The following is a 15,841-nucleotide window of genomic DNA, read 5'->3' as shown; positions in this document are numbered from 1 at the left end:
AAAAAAAAAAAAAAAAAAAAATATATATATATATATATATATATATATATATATATATATATATATATATATATATATTATTCTTGACAAAATTAGAATATATCTATACGTTTTTTAGTTTTGTTTGTTTTTTAGTTGTTTTGCCTAGTTCCTACGTCTATGGCCTAATGTCGCTATGATGAGCATTTACTACTTTTAAAAAATGCGGGTCAGGAAGCGGGTTGGGTACAATATTTTCTTTTTCTTTTTTTGTGGTCCGAGTTGCGGGCGGGTTAGTTGAAAACGTCGGTCCGGTGGGGCTTGTTTATACATTGACCTACGCATTACTGATAGCTACAGGGAAAGAGAAGGAGACAGTTATAAAGAGAAATATAATCCAATTTTATCCTATATTGTTATCCAATTTCTGAGCCTTAAAACATTTTAAAATGCAAACATGTATGTCAGGAAAATCAACATTTTCTCGGGGAAGCATGCCTCCGAACCCCCCTGCTTGAATTTTTGGACCTGGGTAAACTTACGACCCTAAACTCAACTGCCTATGATCTATTTCAAAACAGTTCCACATATTTTTGTTACATTCCACATATAATTTTACGAATATTCATGAACTGTGATAAAGTATACAGAAATTATGAATAAACTAATAGTACTGTACATCTTATTGGGTCTTGCTTTTACAGCAGTCATATCACATCATAGACATATCTACAGCAGTCGTATCATACAGAGAGAATGATTTCTCATTTTACAACACACAGCACACAAAACACATACAGCTAAGCAGAATTTGCATTTCTTTCATGACAATTCTCAGAAGATTTTAGCATGGTAATGGATAGGACAATGTTCATGTATTTGGTCTTGGTAGATCTGCTTCACTGCTGCTGTTGGTTATTGCTGTAGTTGTAGATTATTGATTATATATAATAGCTTGCGTTATCTAGAGTTCCTCTTCAGGAACTCGAGCTGCGTCGAGAACGATTGGGGAACGCGTCCAGCGTGACGTCTCTGAATAATATGTATAATCAGTCCAAAGGAAGGGCGAGACGTCATAGGCGGGTGACGTCAGAGACCAGGAAGCATAAAAGCAGGAGAGGCACAGCCGGCCCCAGCCTTGTGTCTTCAGCAAGCGCTCTGTGTGTGTGTGTCAGCCGCTATTTGTTTGTGAGTCTTATTTAGTGTCGTTTGTCCACTGATAAACTCCATTGTCAAAGCTTCAATCAAGATAAGTTTTGGGCGAGAGCAGGCAGCGCTCAGGCTGTGTGTTTTTCCCTGCCAAAAAAAAAAAAAAAAAAAAAAAAAAAAAGGGTAGGGACACACGCAGCTCGTGTGTTGTCTGCTTGAGAGTGAAGCGCGCAGTGTCAGCTCTCGAGGGAGTTGACGGCTGCGATGCGAGCCTTTGCTTCACTCTCAGAAGGCTCTCTTTGAGGAGAGAGCTTTCGCTGGCGTTTCTCGCGGTGGCAGTCCCGTTTTCGCCGAGGCAAAACGGTGGTTGTGCTCGCGGGACTCGCTTTCGGATCTGCTTGAAGGAATGTAAGACGGCCAAGCCCCAAGCAGGCTCTGGTAATGGAACAGAAGTAGACTCTCTCTGAGGATGGAGACCATCAAGGTGGTCCCTCCTTGGGTTGCAGAGTCCGGATCCTACAGCCGGTGCTTCACTGTTCCGAGGAAGGATGAGATGTTGTGTCCTTTTCTAGATCTGTGCTTTGAACCTCTCAGTCAGGGGACTGAAGTTTAGCACGCCTGCACAGGCCAAGTCCGAGGACTCGTGTGTCACGATCTATCAAAAGATGCACTTATCTCCATCCTTCTTCATCGGAAGTTCCTGAGGTTTGCTTTTGGGGGCAAAAGCCTACCAATAAGGATCTTCCACTGGCCTTGCACTCTCACCCCACACTTTCACGACTCAACCACATTGACGTTTGGTTGATATCAGCTCAATTTGAGCAGATGACGGTTCGGCACCGAGGTGTCGTTCTCGCTCACATGAAAGAGCTGGGGTTAAGACTTAACGCCAAGGAAAGTGTGCTTTCTCCAGTTCAGAGAACCACTTATCTTGGCATGGTGTGGGATTTGACCACGATGCAGGCACGTATGTCACCTGCTCGGATCGAGTCGAACCTCACTGCAGTCGCGAGAGTGTGAGAAGGCCGGTCACTCACTGTCAAGCAGTCACAGAGATTGCTGGGTCTGATGGCAGCTGTGTCCAACGTGAATACTATTGGCCTGCTGTACATGAGACCCCTACAGTGGTGGCTCAAGACCAAGGGGTTCTCCCTGAGGGGAAACCAACTTCGCATGCTAAAGGTCACGCGGCGCTGCCTACGTGCCTTGGAAATGTGGAGGAATCCTTGGTTCTTGTCCCAGGGCCTGGTGCTGGGAGCTCCTTGTCGCCGCGTGATGCTAGCGACGGATGCGTCCCTCACCCGCTGGGGTGTGGTCATGAGTGGCCACCCTGCCCGTGGTCTGTGGAGTGGTCGCCATCTGACATGGCACATCAACTGCCTGGAGATGCTGGCCGTGCTTCGTGTACTTCGTTAATTTCTCCCAGACCTAAGAGATCACCATGTGTTGGTGCGCACCGACCACACAGCGATGGTCTCTTACATCAACCACCAAGGAGGTCTGCACTCACCCCGTTTATACAACTAGCGTACCAGATCCTTGTGTGGGCCCAGGACGAATTCCTCTTGCTCAGAGCAGTTCACATTCCTGGGCATCTTAATATGGGAGCAGACATCCTGTTGAGCAGGGGCCGAGGCCCGGGGAATGGAGGCTTCACACTGAGGTGATGAAGCAGAGTTGGAAATGTTGGCCAGACTCGGGTGGATCTGTTTGCGACTCGAGAGACATCGCACTGTCCCCTCTGGCTTCCTCTGACTCATCCAGCTCCACTGGGGCTGGACGCCATGGTACACGACATGGCCGAGGTCATCTGTACATTTTCCCCTGATTGCTCTGCTCTCGGGAGTTCTGGAGAGAGTGTGCCGGGACGGAGTCCGGCTGCTGTTAGTAGCCCCGTTCTGGTCGGGCCGGGTATGGTTCCTGGGCCTGATTTCTCTCGCAGGCGGAGGGTGCGCCCCCGCATGGAGCTTAGAGGCTGTAGGTGTTGTCTCTGAGGAGGCACGACTCTTAGCTTCCGGTCTCGCAACCGAGGTTGTATGACCGTTCTCCAATCCAGAGCTCCCTCAATGAGGAAACTGTATGCCTTGAAGTGGAAGCTTTTCACTTCTTGGTGCGGAGTCCGCCAGCTCGACCCAGTTAACTGCCCGGATGGTACAGTGCTGGAGTTCCTGCAGGCTCACCACAGGGTTGACCCACTCCACCTTGAAGGTCTACGTGGCGGCCATGGTGGCCTACCACGCCTCTCTCGGTGGCCAATCAGTGAGCAGAAACCCTCTGGTTACATGTTTCCTCCATGGTGCGCTGAGGCTGAGGCCTCCGACCAGAAGAAGCTTATGCTAAGCGGTGATCAGGATGCTGTCCTAAGCCTCGAGTCCTCTGATCTCCCCTCTCCTGGGGGTCAAGGCTCACTCCACTAGAAGTGTGGCGGCCTCCAAGGCCTTCCTAGCAGGTGTCTCTATGTGTGACATCTGCGAGGCTTCGGGGTGGTCCACGCCCTTGACCTTCGTAAGATTTTACGGACTAGATTTACGAGCCGCTCCAGGCCCCTCTGTTCTCTCGTCCTAGCTGTGCAGTTTCCCACACTGGCAGAGATTTGTAAGTCTGGCGGCGTGGGCATTCTCGTTCCCCAATCGTTCTCGACGCAGCTCGAGTTCCTGAAGAGGAACGTCTAAGGTTACGTATGTAACCCTGGTTCCTCGAAGGAACGAGACGCTGCGTCGCAGTGCCACACTTCCGGCATCTCTGGCTGGCGCTTGCTTCATCCTTTGAGGCTGGGGCCGGCTGTGCCTCTCCTGCTTTTATGCTTCCTGGTCTCTGACGTCACCCGCCTATGACGTCTCGCCCTTCCTTTGGACTGATTATACATATTATTCAGAGACGTCACGCTGGACGCGTTCCCCAATCGTTCTCGACGCAGCGTCTCGTTCCTTCGAGGAACCAGGGTTACATACGTAACCTTAGACGTTTCATGACAGAACTTGACATTTTAGCACCAGCAAACATATAAAACTGCAGTTTGGGCAGTGTGTCTAATAAACAATATATATATATATGCCAAAAAAGTCACAATTGGGTTTTTAATGATAATTTTCACCCATTTCTATAGTTTCTCATTATTATTATTATTATTATTATTATTATTATTATTATTATTATTATTATTATTATTATTATTATTATAGTAATAATAATAATAATACAAATATGAATATGCATATGAATATGAATTAATGAATCAATATACACTGAATTTACTGTAGTCAATTTGACACAATATTAATCATGGCATGGCTACACAGCACTACAGTGAATAAATCAGGAACATTGTTGAGCTTATTTGTCACTTGTTCTCTCTCTTACCTGCTGACCTGTGCAGCTCAGGGTGAGCCAGGAACATTAGCCCATCAACTCTATCAAACTTTTCATCCCTTTAATGCATGCAATTAATTAACTTCTTTAACTAATTAACTGCTTCAGCATCAGTAGTTTATATGGCACATCTATTTTGGTATGATGTGACTGCTGTTTGCAATGCTAATAAATAATTTGATTTAATATTGTCATTGAATGCAGAATATAATATTATATGTAACCATAATGCATCATACGAGATAGATATATATATATATATAGGACATTTGTCCCCAGTTGTCTTGGGAACCATCTGCATTCTATTTTTCACTATTTTGTAGGTAACCAAGGTGATCTGTCACATCTCACATGATCTTTTCTTCAAGGTTATACATTGAAGCCTAAGAGATCAGTCAGAATGGGGCATCATCACTAGACTTAAATCATCTTCACCATAGTTACCACACACCTGCATTCCAAGTCATGTAATTAGTCACTTTATAAATACCTTTTGTCTTTGTAAAGACTTTAGTGTTGTCAACTCCTTTAGAATCCCTGTTCTTTGCATCCACTTGGCTGGTTTGTCTGTTATGGCTATTTGCCATTTCTGGATTCCACTCAATTTCTAGATTATCCCCACACTCTGCTAAGCCTGATCCCTTCAGGCAGGAGGCAGGATGAAAACACACATCCACCTTTGCACAATTTCTAGTATGCAGCAAACTAACAAAAACAAATGAACACTATAAAACCAACAGGAACTCAGTTAACCAAGGTACTGAACATCTGTGGCAATCCATCATGCCTCCTTTATGTAATGCAGAATCAGAAGTCTTAAGAGGAAGAGCAATTACAGAGGCAACTTCTCTCATTAGCCTATGAGTGGTTCTCCTGCATCATGAACTCATTATAAAAATCTCAGTGAACCTGTGGTTTTCTGTGGATGACTCAGGATCCTCATGGAGATGAGGTGAAACACTAAATTATGTGTGTTTGAACTCTGTTTACTGAATTAAAAATTCATTAAACGTTCATTAAAAGTTCAGGGTCATTAAATTATGCATTGGCAATACATTAAAAAAAATCATTTTTTTTTTTTTTTAAAGAAATTATTACTATTATTAAGGATGGACTATTAAAACCAATAAACAATGACAGTAAAGACATACAAACATTTATATTTCAAATAAAATCTGTTCAATTGAAAATTCTATTCAACAAACAATACTGAAAAATGGATCATGGGTTCATGATATTGGGTTAGAAAATTGATCATAAGAAATGTTTCATAAGCATCAAATCAGCATAATGATTTCTGAAGGATGATGTGACTGCTGGAAAACAATTGCAACAATATTGCAAAATGCATCCTGAAGCTGTTTGATATTAACTTGGCTATCACCTTCAAATTGCATCCACTGGACCAGTAGAAAGACTAAACAAGAATGTTTCTGAAGATAATACTGCAGCACTTCACAACACATGCTTTGACTATCTTCATAATTTACTTGTTTGGTTTAATCCTCTGAGGTGCCAGCAGTCAGTAATTGGATTAACCACAACAAACAAACATAAGACACCACTAAGATTATTAATGTTACTAAGAACACAGTACAGCAATAACAAATGGAAAGGACAAATTTAAGATTAATTTCTCAGCACAGGCACAGGCACACACGCACACACACACACACACACACACACACACACACACACACACACATAGCTCTGTACTGGACTATGGTGGAGCATAGAAAAAATAAAAGCACACCTACAGTGCAAGAAAGAGAAAAGTTTCTGGAAAGGTTGAAATATTCATAACGTATGAAACATAACAATCTCAATATAATGACTTTCTTTCATAAGTGCAATGGCACCACGAATGTGTGAGCGGAGAAAATGGGCAGATAAATTAAATTCACAGAGCATGTTTTGACAACTTTAATACTTTTTGCCCAACTCTTTAATGTCTAAAAGCTTTATTTTCTCAGCATGCAGAGTTTGCACTGCCGAAATTGCAAAACTAACACAATTCAGCCAACAAAAATTGCACTCCATAGGCATGCATAAGCAAGATCCTATAATTGCAGTATGGTTGATAATGTATTATTAATTTGTGCAGCTGATCTTATATTTACTTGGATGTTTGAAACTTTAGGAAGGACGTAAGTAATTAAATGGCAAATAAGCTGGATTCAGACCAGAAGGAGAAAGAGAAAGAGAGAGGGAGTTGTTTACCTTTCTGCCTCACATAGACAGCAATGATGGATCAGCAATTTTCCAAGTTGTTCCTCATATATTAGGAGACTCGTAGGTTTATTGCACTTGGCTTAAATATTTCAATATCAAACAGCTACACAGCGTACAATGATCTGAATTCATAACAGCATTTGAAAAGAACAGCAATTTGCTTTCAGAAGTATTTACAACCCGAGGAGAGCTGGTTGCTGGATTATTCTCTCTCTCTCTTTTTATACATATACTAAGTGACATTTACAAAGCTACAGCACTACAGTGAGTAAATAGTATTATTATTATTATTATTGGTTTATTGTTTATTAATGTTATTTATTATTAATCTATAAAGTGTGTGTGTTATATAATAATACACAATGTTTTTCTGAAGAACAGAAATTATAATGTATTACTATTATCATAAAGTATGATTAGTACCCCAATGTTAAAATAGTCAGACAAAAACCAAGATGACCTAATTTGTTTATTAATTTGAACAGTTAACATAGTATCAGTTTGTTTGTATTGGGGCGGTGGGGGGGGGGGGGGGGTGATGGTGTGATGCACCGAAAGCTAATATTCTTGCAGAATCAGTTGCATGTTTAGAAAGCTGTGATTAAAAAGAGTGCTGGTGTTAAGTGACCATTATAGCACAGACTGAACTTCATAGATTAATCTCTTTCTAAAAGCCAGCTGCAAAATGTTTCAATTGATTTTTGAGCTCATGGGGCGAAACAAACAAACAGACCATTTGTGGTTAAGAAAGATCAAGATCAGAACCTATATGTCATAAACCAGCCTTGAGCACCATAAAAATTCATGCTAATATAAGCGGGTACTTTCTAACAGAGTGGACCAGATTTTAATTAACAAGATATGAGCATGTCCTCCTTTGCTTTGAGTGAAAGATCTACATGCATCCCTCAGGCCTGGTCACCACAACATGCAGTTCAATGAGAATGACAGCGTGAGATATAGAGCACGCTCTCAGTAAAAAACCCATAGCATTATGATTCTAATGAGAGTCATTTACTTATTGCAAGTCAAGCAGAGGCCAGTTTCTGTCCAATACAAAAGACAAAGAACATAAAGTAACCTATTACAAAAAGCAAGATATGACAGGCTATATACATGGACACATGTAAGGACACACAGAACTGTAGTTATAAAAACTGCACCAAGTCTAACATCAACATAGCATTGAAAGAGAGGATGATGACAGCAAAAACTTCAAGCAAACCTGATCCTTCGATCTGTTTGTAAGTCTGAATGATCCAGAGATCTGCAAAATCACAATCTCTGTGTGAGATGCCTTTCCATTGAGATGCCGTGTATCAACAGCACTGAAATTGATGAAGAGCTCTTATGGAGAAAGCTTTGATGGGAGAAAAACTGGATAGAGTGTGTGTGAGAAAGTGAGCTATTGTGTTATAGGAAAACATGTGACTCAAGGAAAGCACTTGCCTGACTTCCTGCCACGGAAAATGACTTCATAGCCAGACCAAATGTTATTATCATCGCAGGCTAACTGAAAAACTTGAATGTGTTGAAATTTCTGTCAAATTTTTGCACTTTTTGTTGTTGTTGTTAACAACTGTTTATTGGAATTTTCTTCTGGGAACAGTAGTATAAAACAAAAAGCAACTGTGCCAATTTAGAACCCATCCCAACCCGTCCTGCCCCCTGGTAGATAAATAAATTCATGCACGTTTTATAACACTTTCAAAGTGAAAAATCCAAGGATTAAAGCTTTAAGCTCATTAATTCTGATCAGAAACAGTTGAAAGTGAACCTATTAATATTTGATTATGTTAGTTGTTGAACATCTCACAGCAGTTTTGGAATTAAATGTTCAGTGATTGTTTCTAAACGGTTAATGTTCTATTACATTTGAAAACCATTCACACTAAACCCTAACCTAAACCTAACAAGTTGTGTAACATATGCAAACACACAATATAAATGCATTTGAGCTTCTAGATGTCTTTGAGCTCTGTTATTGTAACTCATGTTTCACAGGACTTGTTTCCCAGCATTCTGCATCACAAGTGCAATGCTGTACCATGTGAGCTACCAAGCAAGTTTACGGTGATATTTATATGTTGCAAAACATCTACATTTCTTAGTTTACAAATCATGAAGTATGGTAAAAGTATTTTGAGGTCATAACATATTATTGCGCAAGGAACCATTTATAATAAGTCTTTATTTATCAACAATATCTGCCCTTGTAATCACTATTTGTGTGAAAAGGAATAAAAGATGATGATTGAAATTTTACAGCTTTTGAAATAATCAGGCTTCCACATCTTCACCATGACTTTCAGAAGCCATAATAAAGAAAAATCTGAAATTATGGTTTTAATTTTTAAATTATATAGACAGCGATGTTATTAAAAAACAATGGGATCATACAGGGACTTCTATGTAAATTGTGTATTTTTTTTTCCCCCTTAGAAAAAGACAAAACTAATGTGACTGGAGTTTAAAAAAAAACTTCAATAATGTCTCAAACTGTGCTTGGATCTACGAGTATCAAGTACTAAACTAACATCAGATTACCTGAGCTTTAATCTACTAATTATACACTTTTAATGTATGTAAAAATCTACAGTTAACTACAAGGGTAAAAAATAAACTTGCAGCCTTTTTTATCCTATAACAGTCAGTCTGTGAGGTCCCCTTGACTCTGACTAGTGCATGGCCCTGCAATATATACAGTATTTCAATCAGGACCACTTCCGTCAAGTATATTTATGACAATTATAATTGCATACAGTTAGTGTTGGCGGTATGGTTATGTTCTGGGCAACACTCCACATGCCTGTCCATGCAGCCATGCTTGGACAGAGCAGGGAGAGCAGCAAGACAAACCCCCCTGGGGTACAGAACAGAACCAGTATAAGCATATATAATTACAATTCACAATTATGTGAGTTGTAAACTAAATGTGATAGAGACTGCTTCCAATGAAGAGACTATAAAGAAAGAACAAGTTAGAACGATTACAGGTTCAGTTGGTGGAGTTGGGGTTGGAGGAGGGAGTTAATTGCAAGCAGCAATGCGATGGAAGAGACACTGAAGAATGGGAATTTAAATAGACCGCATGTGATAGGTGTCAAGACTGGATTGGTACACGTCAGGAACAGCTAACTTTCAGCTGATGCAAGCGTGACTAATAGGGTGACCACCTGATAATAAGCCCAAGGGGGGACAAGGGGTATGTTTCTGAGGGACAATGTGGGACACCTTGCGTGGCGGTGCCCCCACCCCATGGGCAGACTCACTGATAGTGGTTTACCCATTTTACATACCACCTTACATGGTATATTAATAATGCCCTATTCCCCTAAACATGTGTTATTCCTGATGTATGCTCATGACAGAATTGACAGATGCACTTCCACTTACGATTTACTTTAGCTATTTAATTTATTTTTCATTACAATTTATTCACTTTAAATAAATTATAATATAAAATTATAGGATTAAAATGAATTGTAGTTGCTCAACACCACAGGAACAGTTAAAAAAAAAATCTAACATCACAACTCAAGGGAAGGGAATTCACTCATTCACTAATCCCTATATAGTGTATGGCAGTTGAGTTCACTATATCAGGAAAGAGTGAACAAATAAATAAGTGAACGGATTCGGACAGTGACGTATAGCCTACACTGCGCGTGAGACTTGGAGCTGTTGCAAAAACATTGCCATGTGTACTTTTATATTACATGTACCTAATTTTAGAAAAGAATACTAATAGCAATAAATACTCAAAATTACTTTATATTGCAGTTATGCATACCTCCCGCGTCAGCTTTGTGGTTTCATCGATGGTATATAATAAATAATTTTTTTTAATGCTTTTATTTTCATAATCATTAAATGCTATTAAAATAACGTACTGAGAACAAAAATAAACACACGTAAACGTTCATAATTATTTATTTATTACTTTTAGTATCTTGACACTTGCTCCAGCAGCGTTTTGAGCTTTTAAGATGGTTGTTGAGCGTCCTCAGGAGACCGTTAATTTTAAATCAGAATACACTACCTGTTATTAACGGAAAAATGTAAATTATCCACCAAATTATCATCATTTTTGTAAGTTAACAACGATGCCACCCCAGTAAATTAGTCAAATACTAAAAACTGAGTTATTGCCTACATAACATATTTTAATATAATGTAGGAAAAACGTTAAAACAGAAATAATAAAGATGTAAACTTCATCTCTCAAACTCGCTCGCTCCCGCTCTCGCATGTACTGAACTGTCAAGTAATGTTCGTTTGGCTGCCTGGGGCTCGAGGATATAGAGCGATCAACTTTTTTTGAGCAAGCATTGATTATGCGTGACACAGTCTCAATTTGTGGGACGCATGAATTGGGCTTCAAACGCTGTGCGCGCACGTGCTACGCGGGACGGGTGGTCATCCTAGTGACTAATCCTAGTGGCCTGACTGAACTAACGCGATGCTGGTGAAACTGGTGATTTGGCTGATGGTCAGCTGTCTTGACAGTTTTGTTACAGTTTCTGTAAAGTCACATGCAGGTTGGTAATACTGTGTTCATATATAGTGTTTTTTATTTATAAATAAACACTAAATAAATAAAATAAATAAATAAAAATTGTATATATATATATATATATATATATATATATATATATATATATATATATATATATATATATATATATATATATATATATATACAATTTTTATTTATTTTATTTTATTTTATTTGACACTGCAATAATCCAGTTTCTTAATTAGTGTCCATGTTTTGTTGTCAAGACAAACATATCAACATTCCTAAAACCAAAAATGTACCTTAGATTCTAAACTGCATCAGTTAGGTTAAAAACAATAAACTATTTCCAGTGGAGTGAATTTTGCTTACATATTTAGTTTTCTGAAAACAACAATACTGGAAAACAAAGATATTGATTAAGAAAAAAGTCTTTATGCAGTGTAATCTCTCTTATCATCACAAGTAATTTCCATCTTGCATCTTCTCCTGTTTCCTAGTTTTTAGTCGTTTTATCCAGCATATATCATATTTCAGAAACTTATTTTGTGTGGCACGGAGCCCCACACATGGCATGCAGGGGAAAAAAAAGTAGGCTAAATCATGTGCACGATTTACTCATTATTTCCCTCGATTTGCTAAATTGTGTACACTATTTATAAATCGATAGAACTAATTAGTAAATTGTGCACATGATTCAGCAAAATCGAAGGCAATTCATTCCCTTGATTTAGTAAATCGTGCACACAATTTTTTTTTTTTCTTGCATGTCATGTGTGGGGCTCCGTATGTTGGAAGTATTTTTTTATTTGTAGTTTTATAAATGAGACCCTGGGTCTGAAGACTATGGAGATGTCAAATCCAACACATTTCAAATTTAAGAGCATTAGTGAAATAAGCCTGTGTACAAGAACTTATGAGCAAAACGTTCAGTACTTATATGCTGCCTGTTTGTTTGTAATTGTACCGAACTTTCAGACATAATGTGAAAATAATGCTGAAATATTTCCACTCAAACTGTTAAAAACAAGCTTAACAAGCTCATTATCTCCTGTTATTTTTTTATTTGCACTCAATGAAATTTCCAGAAAATTCTAATATACTGTAAATGTTAGTACACACAATCATGTCTTCACAGCTAATCGTCTCTAACATTGGCTGCTCACGTAATGCTAATTTACAAACTCACTGGAGCCAAATCTTTAGCTGTTATCTATAGGTCTGTGATTTTGAGGCAGGATTGGTATATTTAAAAAAATGTCTTTACAAATTCAAGCACCACAGGGCTGAAAACACTCTGAATGAGCATTAGTCAAAGACCACTGTCAGCAAACATAAGCAGCGGCCTCTGGAGGCATTGCATCAGCTTCATGAATAACTGAGAGGTAAAGATTGAAAAATACACAATCCTTTGTCAACATCACTCACTGTTCCCTAATGAACAACCATAAAACTACAGCCCACAATCCCATGTTCTTCCAGTATCATGGGCCAAGTTGCATCCACCTATAGCCTATGTAATACAACTTTAACAAAAAAAAAAAAAAAAAAAAAATCACATGTTAAAATATAATCAGTGTAATTCTACAAAATCAAAATTCTACAAACAAAAAAAGTTGTTGCATACATCACAGCATTTCAGAAATGAAATGTATGGTGACTGGCAATAAAGTAATAATGCTCTGAAAATAACATACCATCAACACAAAAGCCCACCCTAATCGTAAATTATATTATTATGAAAAATGATGATATAAAATGAGATAAACACATTTGCTGAAGAAGCTTCAAACATCAAAGACCTACAAGGCTTTGGAGCTTTTTTTATAGAAAAACTTCACTATATTTTTATATTTTTATGACTATAGTGATGTTTTACAGGATTTGCACTCAAGTGCTCTGAGCAACTTTACTTTGTTGGAAAAGTCATACATATGAAGCTGGTTATGTGATGCAAATGTAAAAATATATTAGTAAAAAACAAACTACTAACTAACAAATTAGTACAAAATTAGAACAGGCATATATTGATGACTCATCCTGCACTACACAAGTTCAATCAGTCCAATCAGTTGCTCACCAAAATGACAATGTGCTGCCCTCTATTACTAAATTCACGCAACTAGCATGGATCAAATCTTAGTGACAACCAACAGGCTATCAAAAGACATAATCCCTTCAGTATGCCCCACCCAAACTTCCTGTTTCAAAAGGAAATACATCAACAGGGAAAAAAGGCCAAGGCATTTCATGGGGTCTCATATACGGACCCTAACAATGTGTCTAGCAGCTTTTTAAAAAATGAACACATCAAACATTCAGGAATGAAAAGAACAGTTTCAAAAAGCAAAGAGGGACCCTTTGAGGTGAGGTTATTGGGGGGCATTAAAATGACATTTGTGTAATCTTGGCCAGGTACTTGATAGAAGGCTGAAATTGAGAACGGCTTTGCATGCAGGCACAGAGGGACAGCTGTCAAAGACACATGGTGAACCAATGGAATTAATAGCTCTCCATGCACATGTGGCTACAGTCAGAGATGAAATACTCACTGCCTCCTCATGTGGAAATGGTGCTTCATTATCAGCAGAGGGGAAGCGGTCTTTTCAACGGACACACACTACACACTTCTGTTGTCTGCAGACCCTCACAGATTCCACTCAGCAATCTGAAGAGAGGAGAGAGAGACAGAAACAAGCAGATGAAATGACGAAACATCCATGCTTGTTTGTATTTTTCATCCCACACTCTTATTTCACTCATGCAGTGTCAGGGGAAAACACGTCTGTTCACTGAAAGCTTTCTCAGGCTAACATGGCCATATGATGTCGTAAGGATGTTATGTGCCCCGTTTCTAGTTCCCAAGTACAAACTTTTTCTCCCACATGCAAGATAATAATCATGTGAAGTGCTTCCAGGCTGGAAAAGAAAGAGACAACAGGGGGAAAGTGGAAAATTAAACTGGCATCAAGGTTTAATTGGGTATGTATATCTTCCAGGTATCCTCTAACGGTTTGGGGAATGTGTGATGGGTTAAAGCTGAGAGACAATGAGTCACTGTAATAGACCATGCAAGATGGTCTAGAGGGACCTCATACTCAATGTTTGCCCTCATTACTGAGTTTGCATTGAAACCAAATTTTGAGGCTTACATTCATCATTGTGATTAATTTAATACAATCCCTGTCTCTCCTCAATGCTGTAATTGATCTAAGGTACATTAAAAAGGCTCAGCTATATGTGAATTTACAATAGATAGCTTACAATTTATCAGAAGAAAAAATGAACAGATGAAGACAACATAAAAAGGTAAAATGGAATGAAGTTCTTATCATATATATATATATATATATATATATGCTTGATTGTAGACAACCAATCATTAGATTTTGGGGCAATTACTTTTTCATGTAGGGCCAGGCATATATATATATATATATATATATATATATATATATATATATATATATATATATATATATATATATATATATATATATATATATATTGTCTACAATCAAGCATTTCTATAACTGCCAATGAGTCTCACATCACTGTGGAGGAATTTTAGCCCACTCTTCTTTTCATAATTGCTTTAATTCAACCACATTGGAGGGTTTTCAAGCATGAATGGATTGTTTAAGATCATGCTAAAGCATTCTCATTCATATTTAAGTCCGGACTTTGACTTGGCCACTCCAAAACCTCTTGCTGGTGTATTTGGTATCATTGTCCTGCTGAATAACCCAAGTGCGCTTGAGCTTGAGGTCACACACTGACGGCTGGACATTCTCCTTCAGGAGTACAGAATTCATGGTTCCATTAAATATGGCAAGTCGTCCAGGTCCTGAAGCTGCTAAGCAGCCCCAGACCATCACACTTCCTCCACCATGTTTGACTGTTGGTATGATGCTATTTATATGAAATGTGTTGGTTTTACTCCAGATGTAATGGGGGACACACATTCCAAAAAGTTCAACTTGTCTCATCAGTCCACAGAATATTTTCCCAAAAGTCTTGGGGATAATCAAGATTTTTTGGCAAATGTGAGATGAGCCTTTGTGTTCTTTTTAGTCAGCAGTGGCTTTTGCCTTGGAACCCCTCAATTAAGGCAAGTGAGGCCTGCAGGTCTTTAGATGTTGTTTTGGGTTCTTTTATGATCTCTTGGATGAATCTACATTGTGTAAGATTATTAATTAATTGGAGTAAGGTTGGTTGGCTGGCCACTCCTAGGGAAGGTTCACCACTGTTTCAACTGTTCTCCATTTGCTGATAATTGTTCTGACCATGGTTTGCTGGAGTCATATCCCCCAAAAATCACTTTATAACCATTTCCAGACTGATACATGTCAACTATTTTGTTAATCATCAGTTCTTTAACGGGGGGAGGGGGGGGGGGGGTGAAATGCTCGTTCTCACTCAAAATCCTGTTAATCTTGAGTACCTATAGAGTAGTACTGCATCCTTCATAACTCCAAAAAGTCTTTAGTTTTATTATATTCATAAGAGAAAGATAGTCTGTACCGATTTTTCCCGGAAAAACACGACCGACTGGAGGCGTGACGTGTGGGCGGAGCTAAAGAATCACTAGCG

The 15,841-nt window shown here is 38.9% G+C and overlaps 1 protein-coding gene across 1 annotated transcript in view; it reads right to left on the bottom strand.

Moving 5' to 3' along the window:
* LOC127979551 (disks large-associated protein 3-like) overlaps positions 1-15,841 on the bottom strand; it is a 182,929-nt gene that overhangs the window by 69,217 nt on the left and 97,871 nt on the right. Inside the window, exon 2 of the mRNA XM_052585086.1 lies at positions 13,801-13,916. The gene's annotated coding sequence lies outside the window, so the exon portion shown is untranslated. The remainder of the gene's footprint in view (positions 1-13,800; positions 13,917-15,841) is intronic.

Source organism: Carassius gibelio, chromosome B19 (assembly GCF_023724105.1).
Source record: "Carassius gibelio isolate Cgi1373 ecotype wild population from Czech Republic chromosome B19, carGib1.2-hapl.c, whole genome shotgun sequence".
NCBI classification, from domain to species: Eukaryota; Metazoa; Chordata; class Actinopteri; order Cypriniformes; family Cyprinidae; genus Carassius; species Carassius gibelio.
This window is presented reverse-complemented; position numbering and strand designations above follow the sequence as displayed.